We start from the raw sequence: 23236 nt of genomic DNA on the forward strand, positions 1-23236 counted from the left end.
CATTTTTGTTAGTCCCATAAAATAATATAAATCTTGACACCGTTATGGATGGTAGAACGCCAAGAAGACCTCCGTCCAGCAAGCTCCTCCCAACGCTCAGGGTCGATGGCGCAAGCGCTCAGATGCCGTTTGAGCACGTCCTTGTAGCACAGGTGCTGAATACCGTGCTTCCGCGTACCCAGCCATATTAGGGCTCATGCTAGACAACGTCCATGTTTATTTAGGGTCGCCGTCATCGAAAATGATGAGGAGGACTTTATATATAATATAAATCTTAAAAACTATGTTAAAACTTAAAAGTTATGTTGGAGTTAACTAAATTAATTAAAGCTAATATTATTGGGCAACATACATGGTCAGCAATCACCCTCAGAATGCTGTTTGTGCTGTCCCTGGTTTTTCGCTTTCTTCCGTATAATTGCTGCAAAGCAGTCAGTTCGGGCCTCCGCAAACATGGCGGAAGCGCTGCAGAACCTAGCTAGCCCAACCAGGACTCTGGAGGCGTTGTCATACACCACTCGCAGAGATAATCGTCAAGGTCGTATAAAAAACTACAAATGTGTTTAAAACACGTGTTAAGTAATTCAAAAATGTTTTAAATAATAACCGCAGTAAAACATAAACAAAACCAAATGAAATGGAAAATTATCACGTGTAAGTATACACATATCTATATCTACTGAGAATATTCACCAATAAATATCTACACGCAGCATTTATTAATAGTCATAAAAATTTTGATAACATTTTCGGATTTTTTGTTGTAGCACGCTACAGAACCCTATACTGAGGATTATTCGACATGTTCTTAGCTGATGTTTGCTTTGTTAAACAAAGTGAATACAAACATAAGGCAGATGTTATAATATTTCAGGCAGATAACAAGCATAAGGCAGACATTAAGTGCACTCTACGCCACTAGATCATGTGACTACATATAAAATGAGGTAGAAATAGGTAGATAAAGTACTCCTTATTGCACACTTCAATATAAGTTACAGTATCCAAGTTTTTTAAAATCCACTAAGAAACGCACTTACCTACTTACATAAGATCTATGCTCAGTGGCGCTAACGTCATAAATATTCTCAGTTTAATTTGCAGCCGTAATATTTAAGCTCGTCCGATTTTATTAACTGCCTCGGGCAGATGCTTCAAGATGATTAAAATGCAAGCTCCAGAGTTGCTGTGTAGTTGGAGGATTTTGTAGCTTGAAACTGTTGGTATCGGTCTGTGGAATACTTTTTTGTAGGCTTGGTTGGCTTGGCTCACTAAAGCTTCTCGAGATCCAATAGGCTTAGCAATACGAGAATTGTCGTTGAAAAATGCTATGAACAGTAGGTCCAGTTAGTTGAGTATGGTAGTATCATTATCACACATTTGACATTTTACTGGCAGCCTATCACGAGTGTGCTTGTTGTTTAGTCTAATCATTTTCAACAAAAGTGGCTGCAATCTGCCTTAAACCTGAAAAGAAACTAGGCTTCTCTGGAACTCCTCGTCATCATATCAAATATTGGCTTAAATACTTGAAAAACACCTTCCTCTTAAATCTCTACAACAACCAAGCGGTCCCTGCCTCATCCAACGGCCCATTGCGATATTTTTGGAGGACTATTACAGCTGTGTCCTCCGGTTAGTATCCCTACTAGAGACCTTATCTGCACATACGATCATACAAGTTATACCTACGAGTAATACGAGCCATCCGCGGACTATTAATTCAGGCAACTCTGAGCTATATCGATGGTCTTGGGAATGGAAAGTATAAATTACACTATGGACTATGGCAACCTTACTCACTGGAAGGAACACAGCACTATGAGTAGGGTCTAGTGTTATTTGGCTGCGGTTTTCTGTAAGGTGGAGTTACTTCCCCAGGTTGGGCTCTGCTCTAGATCTGGAATGACATCCGCTGTGCTGTGCCCTACCACACAAAGCGAAATGACAGTCACAGTGCCCATACTTCTCTTCAACGAGGGTGCGGGGTGTTAGGGTCGGCAACGCACATGGAACACCTGGAGTTGCAGGCGTCTATTGACTACGGTAAGCGCTTACGATCAGGCGGGCCGTATGCTTGTTTGCTACCGACGTAGTATAAAAAATACACTTTGTGAAGGGTGTAGACACAATTTCACCACCTCCTATTTTGAAGCCGGTAAAAAATGTAGCCTATGTAAATCGCGTCGTAAAAACGGATGATGTCATTCACGAAACTCGGCTCACGAATTGTGACGCCGCGGGGGAACACAAGACACAAACATACCTACACACCTACATATTATTATGTAAGCTGCCAAAATATCGGGTATACAATTATTTGAGTATTTCACGAATAAAACCATAATACATTTACCTTTAAACATGTACCTATACACTCTGAGAAAGAGTACGTAAATGGGTCAAATCTGTTCGGGAAAACCAATTTAAGCAAAAGGTGACGATTTGAATAAAATTTTAATAGACTTTCGTCATGCAAATTTCACATAACCTTAACCTGCTTCCTAAAACTAGGTTGTTACTCAATATACCTATCGTTGACATAATGTAGATAAATGTAGGTACATACTACCTTATACATATAAGTATACAGGTTGTCTGTCGTATAAGGGAGCGCCACCAATTACCAGTAAGTGATGGATGTCTCATAACTACATTGAACATTTATATTACTTAAGCACGGATACTGAACACGTATACGTGATGAAAGGAAAAGTGAATGGTTTTGTTTTATTTCAAAACGGTCGAAGCGAAGGCCTTCCTTTATGCATCAGCAAAAATAGTTTTGTTTTTATCTCCGATTGATCTCTTTTATAGGTTGCTCATTTCTCAACTAATTTTCGTGATCTTGTGAACACTGAACAGTTTTAAATGATTCAAGGTTAGTTTCAGTAGACTTATATTGACCATACCACGGTCTATATCCCGGTCAATATAAGTCTAGTGAACACTGAACAGGTTAATTACGGCTGACTCAGTTATAAACTAGGGCATAGCTATGTCAGAACCCACAAAACTCACCTACAACGGATATATAGTCTACGGTTAAGAATCCTAAAATCCATTCTGTGGCCCTAGTGAAAAAGGGTACAAGTCTCTGGCAGCGCAGGTGTAAAGGGGTGTAAGTTCCACGTAACACTTATGCCTTTATACACCTAAACTGCCAGAGACTTGTACCCTTTTTCACTAGGGCCACAGCATTGTACCATTAAAAGTCAAATATACGCGCGGTTCTAAGACCTGGCCCTTTAACTGCCAATGTGGTCGCAAATGCCGGTCCCGCAATGGCTAATACAGCCACGAGAGACGTTGTCCCTCACATACAAACGCTGCATAAATCATCTGCCAAGATGTTTAAGGGTTAAACATTGTAGAATAATGAATGTAGGTCTAGTTATTTGCCACACATCCTGAATAGTCTTCTTAGACATATAATACCAACAATAAGCATAAGCAGTTTGGCGAGTAACTTTAAAATTGATTATGTATATGCCTTTGGAAAAAAAAAGATAAGATAACCGCTATAGTTTTCATTAAATGTCTTTCTGAAGCTCTACTTCCACGATTTTTTTTTCATATTTTTTTGACCTCAATTAGATACTCATTATATACCTACGCAGTGGGGCATTTAAACCTGACATATTTTAAAGGTGTAGTCTTGATTTAAATATATCTATACTTATTTGGTAAAGAATTCCTGGTTGTGTAGACAATGTGCCAATCGTTAACGCTCCGTAGCGAACGAAACCCAACTGTCACTGTCGCACTAATACGGAAGAGTGATAGAGAGAGATGACAACGCTTCGCTACGTAGCGTTAACGATTTACCCGGTCGGACCCGAGTACGTCCTTAAACTACGTCCAAAAGAGAGGTATGGGCATTGTGAATGTCATCTCGCTTTGTGTGGTAGGGCACAGCACAGCGGATGTCATTCCAGATCTAGAGCAGAGCCCAACTGTTGAAGTACCTCCACCTTACAGAAAACCGCAGCCAAATAACACTATACCCTACTCATAGTGTTGTGTTCCTGCCGGTGAGTAAGGTTGCCAGAGCTATCGTTGAGCTCTGGCATTTGAATCTGGCGTTGAATCTGGGAGGGAGGGTTGTTAGGGTCGGCAACACGCATGTGACACCTCTGGGGTTGCAGGCGTCCATAGGCTACGGTAACCGCTTACCATCAGGCGGACCGTGTGCTTGTTTTCCACCGACATAGTATATTAAAAAAAAGATTGGCACGTTGGCTAAACACCCAGGATTGCAGATCATTTTGCACCGTTGTTTCATCTGCTACACTTGATACACGTTTAATTTATTACTTAATTAGCTTAACTTCCGATATTCCAAATTCAACATACACTCGTATCGCTATACGTATATTTAGACCCAACTCTGACCCGACCGAGGCTCAGCCTTTGGGGTAAAGTATGCAGAGAACAGATAAGGGAACGCAGTGTACCACGAAATTCGGGGGATTTATTACTGAGCAGTTTCGCGAAAAATTTACGGCTGGAGATATAAATACGAGACATTTTAATGCGGTCATTGGTTCACGGGATATTTAAGTGAATATTATTATTTAATTTCATCACACTTATTCGTAAACGGTGTTAATAAGCATACTGAGATGGAATGAGCTATATTATGCGGGAGGTAATAGATTTTACAGTACAAATGGTGCTACTTTACCGCACTAGTGCGAAAATTAGTATATTACGTTACTATGTCGAACATTTAAAGGGCCATATGTACTGTAAAACGTTGTACGATATATGTGCAAATAGGCAATTCGCAACTCGTGTCGATTTAAAACACTCCCTGCGGTCGGGTTTTAATTTATCGCCACTCGTTTCGAATTTCCTATTTTTCGCACTGTGTATCGTAGAATGTACTATTTTCATCATTTCATTATGCCAATGGGCATATTTTTAATTATGTCACAAATTCATACAAACCAAGTATGATAAGTTTTCCTTTTAAAATACTGACGTTTATGTTTAAAAATATTTAATTTAATTAATTTTATACCATTTTAATATATTTTTTTACACAATTTTCAATCTCTGAATGCCAGATGGATCTGTGCCTTCGATGCCTAACCTGTGAAAAATTACAATATATATATTTTATATAGAGCGAAAGTCAAAAACTCAGGACTTTAATAACTGGAGTCTCTGGAGAAAGGCCTCAAGATCGTTAATTAATTTTTTGGAAACCATATTGTGATCTAAAAATGCGCTACAAGTTTTCAAAAACTCCTTTGTCTAAGCCTACTGCACATTAAGCTGTATATCAAATGTCAATTAAATAGTAGCCGAAGTTTGAAAATTGAAAACTTGGTTATTTTTGTAAAAATGACATATTTTTGTAAAAATGACATATTTTTGTAAGAATGACATATTTTTCAAATCACGTACAAAAAATTAATCTTACCAACATGATAACATTTCACTATCGATAGCCAATCAGCTGTCATATCATCCGGATATCCGGGTCGAATTGTAAGTTATCCCTCTCAACGACTTTGTCCCATAGATGCCGTATTTTAAAGCATAGCGCCGGTTGAAGTCACAAAAAACTTAACTCCATTTGAAGGAGATCAGGAACATGCGACTTAACCGATAATACCTAAATTTAGAAACCTCTTAACTCCGCTCGAAGAGATTTGCTCCGTAAGAGGTTGGCGAATTTAATTGACGTAAGTTCACAAAGATGTACTCATCGCACTTTAGGCTTTTTAAACCTATAAGTATAAGCTTTTTAGTATTCCATAACAAACTTGTGAGATCATTTTCGTGTCCGTCCATTTGTCACATTTTTTATCTCAATTTATTATTATAATTTTTTTATTTAATTTTTTTTCAAGTTTTATTTTTTAGCAAGCCGTAGTATTGTACCCTTACATGGCTTTATATTATAACACATACATAAAAATCGACTTATATACCTCTCACACTGGCTGTTATATAACGTTATTCATCGTGTGGCAGGTACAACATGATAGTATTTAGTTATGTTGTCCCTGTCACACATTGTTATTGGCCGAGCGTTCGCGGGGACCCCCATTTCAGCTTTGGCAAAAATGCTGGTTACGGATTTATTAAAGTTTTATTACTCTCAGTTGGTAGTTTACATTTTATATCAAACCTTTAGTTCACAAACCCCCCAGAATAAAGGTTTTTAAGTATTTCAGGATGCTCTCATCTGCAGGTCGAATTTCTCAATCGTTCTAGATAAATTTTGTGAGCAGGTTTGGTAAATCCATAAAATTTCACCGTCGCTTTGTTTTATGGAAAATATGCAAAATGGCAAAAATTCGTCGAGACAATGACATGATGGACTTGTGCGCCAATAGGATCTATGGCGCTCAAGACAACTGTGAGTTCGATTTGATAATGACTCAATGATTGAAATATTTTTTGTTTTTAAATTGTTTAAACTAGTAGAGCTACTAGTATAACGTCATATAACAGCCTGTGTGGGAGCACCATTATGCGCTATCTAGCGGATTATTGATCTGTCTAAGCCTAAGTGAGATGCAGGTGCTATCGCTTGTCTGTCGGCTGTCACTTTAACCATTCCGTTTACAAATGGCCCGTTATCTACCCGTAATGGACTAGGATTGTGCAAATAGATTTAGTAACAGTAAATGCGTTCTAATGGCACAACAGGGAAGCCAGCCGAGTGTGATATAGATGAGCGAGCATAACGAGGCCATTTATTAGCACTAGACTAGCAATACTACTTTAATGCCTATGGCGTAGATAAAAATGTACTCGTTAAATCGTGATCTTCGTGAATCGCTGTATTCTTGATATACCTAGAAAAGATCAACTGACGTATATTGCTTTTACCATAGTAGCTTAATTGTTACTCATATTAATGGGCGTCCATCGATAAGATACCGCAGGAAGCTCGGCCGAATTTCACCTTCCCATTCGAACAGAGTTCTTATTTTAAAACTACATGTTGGATTGTAATGAAACTTTGCACATATAAATGGCATGAGGCTTATCTATGCATATAATTAGTTTATATACCGCTTATAAAACAAACGAAATAGAGCAAAAACAAATTTTATATGAAAAACTTTTCGCTGTATATTTTTAACTATGGTATCTGTAATCTGAAGCTACGTAAACTAATTACAGCCCGAGTATCCAACGTGCATATCGTTCCCGCTCCATGACGAACGAAACGCAACTGTCACAGTCGCACTAATATGGAAGAGTGATAGAGAGAGATGACTACGTTACGCTACGGAGCGTTAACGATTGTAACGTTAGCTACGCGGCCAGGTATAGATATTATACCTTATTCTATTGTTAGTACACAATCTAGCTAGTCGTTTTAAAATAAGAGCATAACTACGTTTGTATGGAGAACCAAGCTTGCTGGGGACTCTTAAGCGTCAAGATGAGGCGTAGCGGAGATATTTGATAATATCTCGGGTTCGACGTTATCTACATACCTACATTATATTTCATTTCATTTAGTTTTTGTCACACATTTTTTTTGATACCACGACGGTGGCAAACAAACATACGGCCCGCCTGATGGTAAGCGGTCACCGTAGCCTATGGACGCCTGCAACACCAGAGGTATTACATGGACAACATATTAAGTATTTACACTAATTTATGTGAATATGTACTCTGGAAGGGTGTAGCAATATTTTATTTATTTTTATACTACGTCGGTGGCAAACAAGCATACGGCCCGCCTGATGGTAAGCAGTATCCGTAGCCTTTATAATATATAGGTAAGTACTAAATATTAAAGACTACAAAATAAAATAATTTAAGAGGCCGTTATCAATTTTAGTCGTAAAAATGTCAAATTTATAGATTTTGTCGAAGATATTGTTAATTATTAGAAATAACAAGTACTGGTTTCTATTAGCACGTCTTGTTATCTTTCATTTTAATCAATCATTTTTTTGAAAACAGATTCAATTACTAATGTTTTTTTTTCTGATGGACGTTTAGGTAAACGCGCGAAAAGCACTGATTTTAGAGCTCTTATTTGTAAATTTCGTAAAGTTTGGACTGCTAACATTTTTTGTTCTAAAATTTTTACCGGGCTCTTAACAATGAATCGCTATAAGTTATTACTATTTATACATACGAGTATATGCTTTGTATTGCATCACAAAAGTGTGTCCGTCTGTCGGTCTTTGTATTTCTAGGGCCACCTATCAATCAAGAACTCTGTTAAATTGTAATATACTTTGTTTAATAACATGTTGAATCGTATTAAACATAAAACATAAAGCTACCTACTGATACAACACTGCTGAAAGGTACAATTCTAAACAAACAGCAGCAACCCTGACAATGGCTGCTTGCCATCTGCCGTCCGCACAACGTTTCAGGCAACTGAGCCTCTACTGCGAAAAACGAAAATCGAAATTTCTTTATCCGCCTGTCTATCACTCGAATGGGCAAGCGCGATAGAGAGCTAGATAAAGACTTTTCAATTTTCGTTTTTAGCGGTGGGCCGGCTCAAGTCTGTGCTAAATAGATATCGAATTTTGTTTTTGCCAAACCCGAGCCAGCCATATTTTCTTTAAAAATTGTTCACAATAAACTGAAAATGTATGGATGAATATTTATTCTGATTCAAATTTTATTCGGAATGTAAAGAAAATAGGTTCAAATAATTATCTTAAGTAAAAAGTAAAACAAAAAAACTTTTTTTTTAGGTTTACTTATAATTTCGTTAAACAAAAACCTTTATTATTTCAGAAACAAATCATATTTTTCTGTTTATTTCAGTAGTAACACTATAACCAAAACAGATGTCATATAAGATAGAAAAAGTGACCAAGGGCACTGGACGCCCAGAGCTGGGATTGAATCAGCGTCTTCTGCATTCGTGACATTATTTGTCTTCGTACATTATATATCTATTTCAGTCTACTTATGTACGAAATATCATTTGATATTTACCAGTCGCTTTTCGGTGAAGGAAAACATCGTGAGGAAACCGGACTAATCCCAACAACCCTATTTTACCCTCTGGGGTGGAAGGTCTGATGGCAGTCGCTTTCGTAAAAACTAGTGCCTACGCCAAATCTTGGGATTAGTTGTCAAGCGGACCCTAGGCTCCCATGAGCCGTGGCAAATGCCAGGTCAACGCGAGGAAGAAGGAGGAGTTGAAAGTGCGGCCAAGTTAAAACATAGCAAATACGCCAACCTCGAGCAAGTGTACGATTTTGTCCCGGTTGCCGTTGAGACGGCGGGCCCTTGGTGTGCCGAGGCCAAAGCCTTTATCAGAAGCATAGGGTGACGGCTGAAAGAAAGGGGCTGCGACCCTCGCTCTGGTTCTTTCCTGGTCCAACAGATATCACTGCTGGCCATTCAGCGAGGCAATGCCGCCAGTATTTTTGGCAGTTTTGGTCCGGGTGAAAATCAGAGTGGGGGGGTAGGTTTCTATTTGTTTATTGTTTTTTGTTATATAGGTACTAGGTAGGCCGTTGACGAAACGTGTTGTGGATATATATTTTGTATGATAGGTGCATATTACGATAACGAAGCGTGTTGTGGATGTTTTTTTGGTTGTTCACGTATATATTGACGAAGCCTGCATCGTGGATCTTACATCTGTCTTGATATGATTTTAATTGTGTTTTTAATAAATACATTCGTCATTTCAGTCTATAACTATCTTTGTAATGAACTTGCCTAAAATATTTATACAAACGACCCGAGTCTAACTTAAGATACGTCAAATATTAGATCTAGATACGATATAGATCATATATGTCAGTGTCAAAAGAGAATTTTATTTGACACTGACATATCCGATCCGTATCGTATCTAAACCTAATACCTATTTGACTTATCTGAAAGTTTGAATCGGGCCGAAAGACAGCTGTCTCACCACTGACGATGAATAAGAGGTGAGTACTTTGTTGGGTCATAAGTTCGGTCAAAAAGGTATTGACTGATAAAAAAGCTATAGATTAAGATCCCTTACTATTCATATTCATATATATATATATATATGGGTTGAATGCTTATTTAATGCTGAATTACTTGTTTATTTATTTATTTAATCTTTATTGCACAAAAGAAAACCTTATAGTACAAAAGGCGGACTTATATTATAATTAAACTTAATTTGCTGTCTCAGTTTTGAACAATTCGTAATATTCAAAAAAAATATTAAAAAAACATGGAAAAAATATGCGATCTGTTACTAGTTATTTATTTTTCTTGTTTACATGGTCGAATCTTACATAAAACTAAAGCTGTTTTTTTATTTTTCTTAAAATATATAATTCGTAAGTATTGGTATTGCCAACCCGCAACTGTACGTGTTTTACCAAACGTAAAATACCCTAAGTATGAAGGGTTTTTTAGCTGAAGTACAAACTTGTAGGAAAACTAATTGCAGGTGCGTATTTGCGTCTAACGTCAATCCCATAGTAAACACGTAGTAAATTAAGACGCGATCTAAATTTTAAACTAATTATATTACGTTTTGATCAGTATAAAACAAGCTTTCAAATCATGGCAAACTTTATTTGTTAAAAGCTTTGTATTACATTTTATCAGTCAAAACCTTTGTGACAGAACTTATGATTATGACCCAACTAAATAGGTATACGTACGACTCTTTCGGGCAATTTATTTCTACTTGAAGAAGAGGGAGCACAGAATAACTTAGCTGTTCGATCATTAAATGGTGATGATGGGCAAAGAGGAAGCTTATGACATCACAAATCGAGTCGCGCTATGAGTTTGTGAGTGCCGGATAGACATCACTGTCACTCCGCTGTCACATTACCGGGTCCGACCGGGACCGTGATTACCAGATATCCTAGTGTGATTCGGATAAATCTTGGATTTACAGTTAACGTGGCGGATTTACTTTTTGTGCAATTTATTGTTTAATTGTGTGCAGAATTGAAAATAACATTGGTACTCAAACTTTTCGTACTATGAAAAACCTGATTCTTATATGTTATAATAAATTATTTAACGGGTGTATAAATATGTGGAAAATGGGGTAAAAGTAAGTTTATTCAAATATTTTGATAATCGTTTTATAAGTAAAAAAAAAAGCGGCCAAGTGCGAGTCGGACTCGCCCATGAAGGGTTCCGTACCATTTATGACGTATTAAAAAGCCGCTTTTTTATATATTATATATTAACCTTTTCTAAGCGTACATAATTATCATGTCCCGATATCTATTTCGGCAAATATTTGAATTGGTAACGTTATGAAAGGCAAACTGGGTCATAAACCATTTCTCTTTTATGTAGTAACTAACGTAAAAAAAAAAAGCTAAATAAATCCTACCTAAAGTTAGTGTGTCGATTTTCAAAAGCTTTGACGGTGAAAATGTATTTTCATTTCAGTTAATTCTGGTAAATATTTTCATAAAATTCTTTTGGAGAAAAGTGTATATAGTATATAACCTACAAGTCTAACATTTTTACAGCCTGGGGCACTAATTACTCTTTCGTTAGTAGAAATGCATTAAGTATCTATTTCTAGCAAAATAACAACTTAATCTTGATACAATTATCTTTCCCGAACTTGTTTCTAAAAATGAAATACTCAATAGGTGAATTTTTTGGTACTTTAAAATTTTTACCTACCTTAGCGTTCATAATTTTCTACATCCCAGTATTTTTTAAGAAACTTATTAAACATCCTTTAACTTTCATCCTCTAACAATTTTTCGCACTTCTAACGCAGTGGTGTCAACATAATTTTCAAAGAAATTTCTCAAAAAGAAATGATTTGGATAAGATGCTGACACACAAGAGCCAAGCTAAATAAAGATTGTTTTCCCATTGTACCATATATAATTCACTAATAATTTTCGTATTGATTTCAGAAAAAAATGTAAACAACAACATGCGTTTAAATTTTTTCTTCTGCCACCCCGGCGGTGATAGGAACTTTCGGGGGAGGTGTAATATGGTAAATGTCCACTATTAGTGTTGCGCAGTAACGTTATGATTTACTGCGACGTAAACGCATATTACAATGATCCTATGACCTCTCAAGTAGTCAGACCGAGATCAGTTGCTAGCGATTTTGATAGCCCAGAAGATGCAAGTAGTATTGGTAGGAGTCTTTTGAGTCTAAATTGAAGAACTCGACTTGTTTTTACGAGACTCGGAGCTTAAAAAACTTCTGAGTCTTTTAAGTCCCGAGTCGAGTCATTTATTGAGTCACTTTTAAGCGCAACTCAAAAGAACTCGAGTCTCCGAATAAAGACTCAGTCAACAATTTTATAGGATTTACCTAAACAATAGTAAAGGAAATAGGCGTTATTGTATGATTTATGTTATGGATATCCATGAAGTTTACATAAAGACTAGGCATTTTGAAGTTATTTGTAAAAAAATTACAAGTTCTCCGAAAAGGACTCAAGTCTTATGTAGAGACTCCAATAAGTTGAAAAGAACTCGAGTTTCGTTTTAACCTTTCGTATGCGCCTGTCAAAAAATTTCCATTTATTTAGCATCCATGACATCTTCGTGTTTAAATTGAATTTGGTTGAATATATATATGGAGCAGATCTGCTCCTAAGCATACCAACGTTTAATTATAAGAGTCTGAAAAACTGAGTCGAGTCTTAAAACAGAGGACTCGAAGGACTCGAGTCTTAACCAACACTAGGTGCAAGTGCCAAGTAAACCTCATAACTTCATAGAAGTTTTATGTTTAAAACAACCCGTGCAGCGCCTTGGCTATCAAAGTCGCTGCCAACTTGGCTGCGATTTTGATAGCCAAGTTTGCTGGGCTTGGCTTGGCTTGACTCTAGGTACGTTCCGGCTTCCATTATATTGGCAAGGTTATGATTTGGTACTTGTTTATGGATCGTAATTAAAACATTGTCTCAAAATTTTGCGTGACAACTGTTGGAAGGCAAATCGTACTCATTCATGAATAATTTCAGTTAGTAAAATGAACCTTGCCCGAAATTGTAGTATGAATCTTTCATTCTGTGCAAAGAGTCTACGTAAACGAGCAAATACTGCCAACAAATATGATTATAGTGATTGTGTTTGAAGTAAAGTAGATGCGGAAAAAAATAGCACTTTGCTTTTAGTTTCTCAACAAAACAAACTGCAGACCTGTGTTCTAAGTATTTTTAAGTGTATTTTGTGTTGTGGCCTATGTTATGTTTACGAATTCGGTATACATATCTACAGAAAATTGGTATTGTCAATTTAGCTACACTGTAGGGCTAAGATGGTCGGCTCTTTATCATTTATCGCCATGCCTGTCACGTTCTAACAAGTATGTACGTGCGAAAGTGACAGGCATAGTGACAAGCGATAAAAATGGAACCATGCTGCCACTGCTGAACTGTTTTGTTGATATACTCGCTAGAAATTATCATTAACAAGATCACCAATTGGTCACAGCATTTAAGGCAGATTTGGCTATTTCTATAAAATTCCACACAGTTATGTACATTAAGTTAGTCACATTTTGGCAGCTAAAACAGTCTAAACATAGATCTAAGACTACTGCAGGTTTTTACCATCATAGACAAAATTAACTGATCATTTATAAACTTTTCTAGTATCAAAATACCAGTAAAATCTACTTTTAGTCAGTTAACCATGTCTATTTGATCTGATTGCACAATTTAGTTTTGTTTTTAAATATTCCTAAATCAAATACTTTAATGACTTAACCATCATTCTCATATATTGTTGGTTACTTCCTAGCCTCTTCAAAAATATAGGTACCGAAAATTTTTATACTCCTTGGAACTCCGAGTTCAAATATATTCCATGTAGTGGCTATTTCCGATATAATCTGTGATCATATGAGATAACGGATATAAATAGCAATCACGTCAACAAAGTGAAAATATAAAACTATACGGAACATTTCACATGAAAAAAAGTTTCAAAACGGGATGAATAATATGATATAGAAAAAATATGAAAAACCATTGAAAATTATGGATGGAGACCAGTTATAACTGCAAAATCGCCAAACAATGTTTAAGTTTTGATGCTACGTATGATTTAAAATTCTAAACAAAATCAGTCGTATCCTCAAATAAAACAGTTGTAGCATTGAACGATTTGCAAGCGGCCTTACCCTTCGCTGGATTTGGCTTCAAACCAAAGGGCTTATCTCGCAAGGAAATGTTGGAATGACTTTGAAATGGAGATTAAACAGTGTATCGATAATCGCATCAGGCGGGTGCTTGCCAATACGAACTAGGAGCCAAAACTAACACAATTAATAGATTGAAGCCAACAGGAAGCTTAGTTACATCATATATTCCAGCCAAATTGAGATTTCCTTTGATATCTGTAAATATCTGTAGATATTTTTTGGGAGATAATTATTTAATTACAAAATACGAGTAACATTCTAAATTCAAATATTAAAACATCTATATTTAAAATGTGCATGTCCTTGAAATGGGGTCGTCTGCCGTCTGAATGGAAACGATGCCGCTTACGATCAGGCTTACTGTTTGCATCTTTGATAATTTATGATATGATTATTTATATAAAAGATTTATTACAAGTGATTTAAATAGAATTGAATAATATTATACAAAAAAAAAAGTTATCTAGTAATAATTAGACCTTTTGTTTGACTTTTTGAAGGACAAGCTCAAATATGAACTTACCATTACTGAATATGGTACTCTATAAGGATGTATAATACAGACTTCTGCCTGAAGCAAATTCAATAAAAGTTGTTTGTACCGTATCCAACGTTGAAAGTCGAGATCGAAAACATTCGCTTAGTATCGGTCTCCATGTTTACTTGTGCGGTACTATGTATGCGTTTCATAATATATGCTTCATTAATTAACTGTCTGTAAATAAATAAATCCAAATCGTGCAATCATATCAGGTTTCTGTACGTTAATGAGCTCAAATAAAAATATAATTTACGAGTGAGCACTATATAACATTTTGTTCAATTACGAATACAGTTTGAAAAATCGATTAACAAATAAGATTTCTGGGGCCCATTTCTAGAAAGGTATTAGACTAATATTATTAGTCCACGAACTGTCAAGTCGTTTGGGTTACCATGGCAACACACTAATAATACAACAGACTAATACAGTTCGAGAAATGGACCCATGATCTTTACAAGAGCTTATTATCGTAAAGCAAAAAGCGTATCTATAATATAAGTTAGACAAATACATACATTTCGGACGTACTGATCAAAGGTCCTCACCGCAGTCCTGCCGAGCAGCAGCGCGTCCATCTCGCTCTCCGGCACCGCCACCACCGCCACCGTCGGCGCTGGGCCCGCCTTCATTGACACGTTCATTTTGAACTTTAAGTTCTTCCACAATAGGTTCTATTACAAGGGAATCGTCAATAGCTGTTACGCCACTTTTACTTTCATTCGCATTTGTTAGCACTTCTGAATCATTTTTAATTTGAACTGCAACAACCTTTATATTTTCAATAGCTGTTTTGTCCGTTTCATTGTTTATAGTAAATTGGTAAATTTCTTTAACACTAACTGTAATCACTCACTAACTTGATTTTATAAAGTTTTGTAAATTTATATGTCTGCTTCACATTTACTACTTTATCATAGTCTACACTAGAATTTATTTTAACATCACCATTAAATTCCGTAAAACCGTATGGCAATGAGTAACTTCATGAGTCCACATTCAGTTTAAACTTTATAACTAAATACTATATCACTACTATGCTCAAACTCCAATGCAAGTTTGTACTTAGTTCTAAGAACTTTGGCTTTCTAGTTCTATGTCTACAACACTTTGAATTTAACACTGTTCTGAGCTAATTTGAGTGGAAAATAAACATTGAATTTAAGATTTAATCAGGTTAAATTGAAGTCCAAATTTGTATAGCACGTTCGTTAAGTTCGTCTTCGGCGCAACCGATTTAAAGTTTACACTGATGACGAATGAACAGGAAGTCACGTAGGAAAGCACGCAGCATGATTACCGAAGATTTTTGCTATGCTTTAAATACTCTCTTTCAATGCGCTTTCTTATCCTTTATACACTCGATATTTCTTTAGGCTTTTATTAATACAAATATATTTCACCATCACTTTATCACAATTCCCGCACCAGTTCTTTCTTTTCTTGAGTTACACGTTTTTTGCTTGCATTAAATAATTGACGAAATAAAATCAGAACTGATATGATGTTATTGTCTTTACTAAATTGACTATTACTACTCCATCTATTAATTTACTTTCTAAGGGGTCTGTATAATTTAATCTACTTCTGAATTCACTGTCATTCATAACACTGTTCACTTTCCTTTGTCAATTTTCTGTTCTTTTGCACTTGTTCCCGATTCAGTCTTTAATATATTCTTTTTTCTAAGTTTTCGGGTGGTAAATAAAATTCGTATTTTGGACCTTGGTTACTGGTGATATTTACTTGATTCTAAATTTAACTGAAATCTGAAAGTCACAATGATAGTGATTAAAGGTGATTTTGGTCTTATAAAAACTAAATACAAAGTTGGACGTAGTTAAAGGAAAAGGATCCAATCCACAAAAATACCAAAACATGAGTTAAGTATACCAGGCAGGCCTTTAATGTGTATATTTTCATTCAGCAAAAAAGCACTGAGCTCACATAGCGTTTTCATATTTTAATCGACATCGGATACCATCCCCCATGTATGAAAGATTAAAAATGATATTCACCAATAAGTATTCAATACTCTTGGTACCTTGTTGTAAAATTATGTTAGTGACAGGACTGGTTTATATAAATTTCAACAAGAAAAATCCAAACTGCTTGGAATCTTTTTGAGAAAATGCAATGAATACTTTTCGTCCTAAATATATATCAACAAAACTGATCCAACCCATTTGGATCGTTTTTGAGAAACTAATTTGACGATGTGTAAATACTTTAGCTAAACAACAAAAACGATTCAGCAAACTTGGATCACATTTGTGGAATTCTTGTTATTCCAGCATTGGTGTGTCAGTAAACAACAAAAACGATTCATGTTAAATATATTAACTTTAGGCTGACTTTTTAAATTTAAACAACTTTATACTTAACCTAAAAGGCAGTTTTACTGCCATGATAGGCTATTTTTGAATTTTTTGCTATATATGTCGACTTGGATCCTAATTCATAAACAAATTAAATAGATGAGGAAAAATAACAGAAATCATTCAAACTGTTTGAATCATTTTTGCAGGTTTAAATTAACTTGTTCTTATATTCAGCGTCAAACATCAAAGTCGATTTAAGTTACTTGGATCTTTTTTGATAATTTACTCCAGGTATAGTTTCATAGTGGCAAATTAATCAACGGAAAATATCCAGTTTACATAAATACGTTATAGGGATTTTTTTATTTAAAATGGCAATACAATGCTAAATTTTAATAACGATCCATGTTAATTATATTGTTCATAAAAAAAATTGCTTTTAGTATTAATTTCGTTTATACGTTGCTGGTATTAATAATGTTATAGTAATTATAATTATGAAACTTTACCTATCATTTTTGTAACTAAAAAAACTCATTTTGCTATTGCGTCATGCTGTGCATTGTCGCGAAAGACAGGTCTGTGGATTTGTAACGACAAAAATGGTGAGTAAAAGCTATTTTGGTTGCATCCATCAAAACTTCTTCCGATAAGATAAGATAAATTATTAAAGTTCTGTTCTAATATGTGTATGTTATTATTTAGCTGAGAATAGCGATCCTAAATTTTTTGCAAGGAAGGCATGCTATGACAAGAATGAAAAAAATGACGAAAATAGGCATAAAAGTAAGTAAATAATAAATAAAATAAATAAATAATCTTTATTTAGTACCATAAAAGTAACAACTGCTTACATTTGGTATGATTATAGTTATATTTCTTTTAATCTACAATTACTTTGGTATTAACTATTAAATATTAATTTTCCATTGGTTTTACAAAAGATTAATATGTGATGAATTTGGTATGTCATGGGAAATATTGTTCAAAAATGGTATTTTGATTTATGTCCTAAAATTTTTTTTTATGTAAACGATTAGTGATGCGTTTCAGCGGGACTGGCGGGACCTTGCTCAGCACAGGGAGGATTGGAAAGCTAGATGGGAGGCCTTTGCCCAGCAGTGGGACACACAAATAGGCTAATAAAAAAAATAAAAAAACGATTAGTGATTATAAGAGGCTTTTATTATCGTTAAACAGAAGTGATCTCAATTTTGTTAATACTCAATACTTTGATAAGCTATTACATTGTTTTTTTAATAAAGTTTTTTATCTTTTCTTGGTGATTTTCTCGTTTTTTTTCCAATTTATTGGGATGGATCCTTATTGCCTATTTAAAATGAAAAAGGTTACATGGAAAAAGTATTTTCTCAAAATGGATCCAACCCCACATTTAGTTAAATATCTCAAGAAATACGACATTAAACTAAATCGTTTATGTACAGAATCTTAAAACACGTCAAAACTCATGTTTCATCCAAATAAGTATTATGGGAAAAGTGAATCAGTAATGAGGAATACCATTTCTAACTTTAAACCTCCATAACTTTTGCTCATCTCGCTGTGGATTGAATCCTTTTCCTTTAACTACGTCCAGTTGTAAATTACATGTAAAATTTACGTCTGTGTAAATACAAACAAAAAATAAAGCTTCTTGGAAAACGAATAATGACATTCATTATAAACACTTAATTAACATCATTGCTTTTCAATGTTCTATTTAATCCTGCTTCGCCACCTTACCTTTCCGAAAGGTTTAGTTATTTAGCTGCTGGTAGTGGTCATCGCCTTCGATCAAGCACCAATCTTTTACTCACGATTCCTTCCAATACGACGCGCACATACAAGAAATCCTTTACTGTCCATGCCGTCAAGTTATGGAACGAGATTCCGGTGTCCATGAGGCAATCCCAATATGTAGCATCACTCAAGGAGAAGCTTAAAAAATTGTGGCTTTCCGATACTTTGGTTACGACTTCCTAGTTCCATTGAGTACTTCTACTTTTTTAATTTCCTTTACTTTTCTGGTTCGAATTCATATTTATTTATATTATATATTGAATATTTATTTATTTATATTTATATATATATGTATGCATTATTTTATGGTTATTTTTCTATCTATGTATATTTGTATCAATGTGTATTCAAAACGTGCATTTCATTAATTTCAGTGATTGTACACTTTTGTTTGTGTTTATCATTCATTCAACGTTACTTCTGTTTTACTCATTTCCTCAAAGGTTAACTGGAAGAGATCCCATACAGGGATAAGTTCGCCTTTGTTGTATTTAATTTACTCTGTAACTGTGTTTTTCGTGTTTTTATTTCTATGTACAATAAAGTATATACATACATACATACATACATTAACATTATTCGGACAGAGACAAATTAACAATAAAGTTTAAAAGGAACACTTCTATAGCCTGCTAGTTACGCATCTTAATTGAGGAAAACTTGATTGAAATCAGTAATTGTCAAGCCAGCTGGGCCAAACTTATCTAATTGCCAAGATTCGTGTTCTTTCAATGATTGTAATAATTTATACTTGGCAGTAATTGTCACAACTAATGCGGGCAACAGTTTGCCAAGTGATTCCGAGTTGCAGGCTTTAATTGCCATTTTTATGTAGAACCTAAAAGTTCTGTGACCATTAACGACATTATTGCCTAAATGGTTAATTCATAAGTACTGGTTGGGTAAATAAGTATTTGCCTTAGTTTATTGTTTGAAAATATTTTATTCAGGGTTGGTAAATATATGCGGAACATAATGTCTGACATATATTCACCAATTTTATTGTTAGCTTGTTAGAATAGACACGTGATTTTAGACAGCCCCACAGAAATAAGTCAGGAGCTGCAAAATTTGAGGAATTTGGGTGCTAATCACTGTCACTGTTTCTCAAAAATAATCGAGCAAACAACGAGTTTTAAACAACACAAACATTTGTCAAAATATTGATTGCTGCTATAGGTAGATCAATAGAAAATATCAATATTTTTTCATAAATATATTACTTATGATTGGCAATTATATACATAAGATAATTTCTGCATTTTTGCATTTAATATAATTAGTTAAAATTTTAAAACAAAGTGTATAGGTACGTCTTATTTGCCCACCCAGTACCTAGATATAATTCATTACAAATCACTAATAGAATGCATAATCATCATTACTAAGTAAGGAGTGTACGCCGGGTACGTGTCGTCTTGGAGATTAACGGGGAATCGTAGGTAGTTTTAGGTTTTTGGACAAAGCTTGTTGCGGATTTTATGTTGTACCTACATTAATGACGAAGCCTGTGACGGATTTTTACTTATGTAGATTGGACGAAGTTTGTTGCGGATTCTGTTTTGTATCTATGCTTTTGACGAAGCCTGCGCTGTGGATGAACAGTTATTACTTATTAACCTCAGACGTCGCCGAAGCTGAAACAGTTTTTACCATATTTTTATTACTTAAATGTTACATTTCTAAATCAATAAATTAAGGAGTGTAATATATTTCGAGTATATGTTTATTTGTCAATTTCTTTCGTTAGCATTCAACGTGTGAGATGTTTCTTTAAAAAAATTATGTCACCTATTGATTGAACTTCAAAATTTTTTCGTTATTTTGTCACATATCTTGTCTTGTGTTGTTGTGACTAAAGATGTCCTCAAATAGTAACTATTTCCAAACAGTTTCCTTTGAAGGGAATATCAGTTGTCTCATTACAAAGCCATATCGATTGCTATATGGAACGAGCTCAATATCCAACGGAATAGGATCCTAGAAGTCCTAATGTCATCATAAATCTTTGGGAATCGGCGACATCCCTCGATTCTGCTAAATTTATAATAGAAAAAGAAAAAAAATGTCCCTGAATAATAAAGTGGTCGGTAATATTTTTAAACCTAATGTCGGCTAGATATTTTTATCAGCTTTCTCCGCCCTCAGTAATGTGCGATACTGATTTGAATAATTTTAGTTAAAATAAATGTGAAAGAAGTTAAAATGACAGAAATAAATTATATAAATGTACACATGGTAGCAAATTCTTGGAAAATTATCTATCTCGATTTAGATCCCGAGCTCCTAAGACTTTCGTCCTTCAGGTCTACAGAAATAATACCTCTTTTTACAATCCAATCGTCAAAATGTGTCGTGAGTACAATGATTTGGTATTGAAAAATAGACATTTTCGACTCATGGCTGGCAGCATTCAGGAGGCAGGATGTTAGGGATCTCGACCATCATACTTCACAATAATACTCAACAATAAAATTAAGCATTTGACATGTTAATAGTACATTACGATACAAGTGCGAAAAATAGGAAATTCGAAACGAGTGGCGATAAATTAAAACACGACCGACGGGAGTGTTTTAAATCGACACGAGTTGCGAATTACCTATTCGCACATGTCTCGTACAACGTTTTACAGTACATATGGCCCTTTAAATGTTCGACACAGTAACGTAATATGCTAATTTTCGCACTAGTGCTATAAAGTAGCACCATATGTACTGTAAAATTATTTATATTATTCTGTAATTTAATGTAGTTAAGGACATTTTTTTTAATAATTTTAGGATAGTTATAGCTCGTTATAAGTTTATCTCGCTGTGCATGCATATTTTGGAAGGCATTCTTATATAATACCTACCTTTCTATATATTGTAAAAAAAATAATGAATTTTGTCTGTTTAGTGTGCTTTTTAAATAAATAAATAAAAATTTAGGCAAAAGGTATCGTGACTATCCTTAAAACTTATTAACTCTAATAAGACACCTTACAAGTTTTAACATTACTCGTTCTACAAACATTGTTCATCAATTTCATATTGTAAAGATAAAGACAGGCTAGGCAAAAACAATTGTAAGATTTTCACGGCTCTCTTTTGATCAAATTCTTTTTCGAGAATAAGTAGGCTATTTTCCGTACTTATATCCTAGAGTGCCGCAGTTACGGCAAACAGGTGGTTACGGCGACGATCCGGGTTCGATCCCCGGACGTGTAAGCAGATATTACTTTCGTATTTTTTTCAATAGTACCTAATTCTTAATTCCAACAACTCATACACATATTTTACTTAGTAAATATAAATTATCACTCGAATTTTTCATCTTAACACTTTTTTTGGTGTTAACTTGTGATCTGAAATAGGCGCAAAATTGTGATCTGAAATAGGTGCCACCGTACGCTCAGCACATTACGCGGTAGGTAACTAGGTTGTCAAGCTAACATTTGGCAATCCAGTTACCGTGAAAGGCACGACGTGGCAACGGGAGCAGGCGGCCTTGTTATTATTTTCTATTTTACTGATACCGTTTTCCTTTTCCTTGGGAGGCTTCAACGGCGCTTAAATTCGGGAGTAATTGGACGGAAAGGATGCTGGATTTGGCTAATCGATGGATTATGTTATAATTAGATGGTGCTATTGATTACCGACAGCCTTTGATGCATGTTTAAGCAATATTTACAGTATCAATTTTAGAGAGACAGGATTATATGTTGGATAAAATAAATTAGTAAATATTTGAGGACAATGTTAGAGATCGACCTAGCCCCAAACTAAGCAAAGTTGGGTACTAGGCGAGAGTATATAGGTTCATAAGTATAGAGATAAATATGTACATACTAATAGACATAGAAAACACCTATGACTCAGGAACAAATATCTCTGTTCATCACACATAAATGCCCTTACCGGGATTCGAGCCCGGGACCATCAGCTTCATAGGTAGGGTCACTACCCACTAGGCCAGACCAGTCATCATGACACGATGTTTTCGATACCGTTTTAAAATTTTCAAATGAACTGTTATGATAACTATTATGTATTGTGTAATCGCATTAAGATTTTCACACAAAAATAGGAACAAAAAAAAAAAACAATAAATTTTGGGGGTTCCCCATACTTAAAACTGAAACTCAACAATTTTTTTTTTCATCAAACCCATACGTGTGGGGTATCTATGGATAGTTCTTCAAAAATGATATTCAGGTTTCTAATATAATTTTTTTCTAAACTGGATAGTTTGCGCGAGAAACACTTCCAAAGTGGTAAAATGTGTCTCCCCCCCCCCCTGTAATTTCTAAAATAACAGAATGATAAAACTAAAAAAATATATGATATACATTACCATGCAAACTTCCACCGAAAATTGGTTTGAACGAGATCTAGTAAGTAGTTTTTTTTAATACGTTATAAATGGTACGGAACCCTTCATCGGCGAGTCCGACTCGCACTTGGCCGCTTTTAAAGTCATGAT

General features: G+C 35.0%; 1 protein-coding gene and 1 long non-coding RNA gene across 2 annotated transcripts in view; one reads left to right on the forward strand and one right to left on the reverse strand.

The window, feature by feature from the left end:
• The window catches only part of LOC133530279 (inactive dipeptidyl peptidase 10-like), a 539190-nt gene that overhangs the window by 456749 nt on the left and 59205 nt on the right, over nt 1-23236 (reverse strand). The window lies entirely within an intron of this gene.
• LOC133530191 (uncharacterized) lies at nt 17443-18255 on the forward strand. Its single transcript, XR_009801268.1, has 2 exons — nt 17443-17755; nt 18023-18255. It is a non-coding gene; the product is annotated as an uncharacterized LOC133530191 (long non-coding RNA).

The sequence above is a fragment of the Cydia pomonella genome, chromosome 22 (genome assembly GCF_033807575.1).
Source record: "Cydia pomonella isolate Wapato2018A chromosome 22, ilCydPomo1, whole genome shotgun sequence".
Classification (NCBI taxonomy): domain Eukaryota; kingdom Metazoa; phylum Arthropoda; class Insecta; order Lepidoptera; family Tortricidae; genus Cydia; species Cydia pomonella.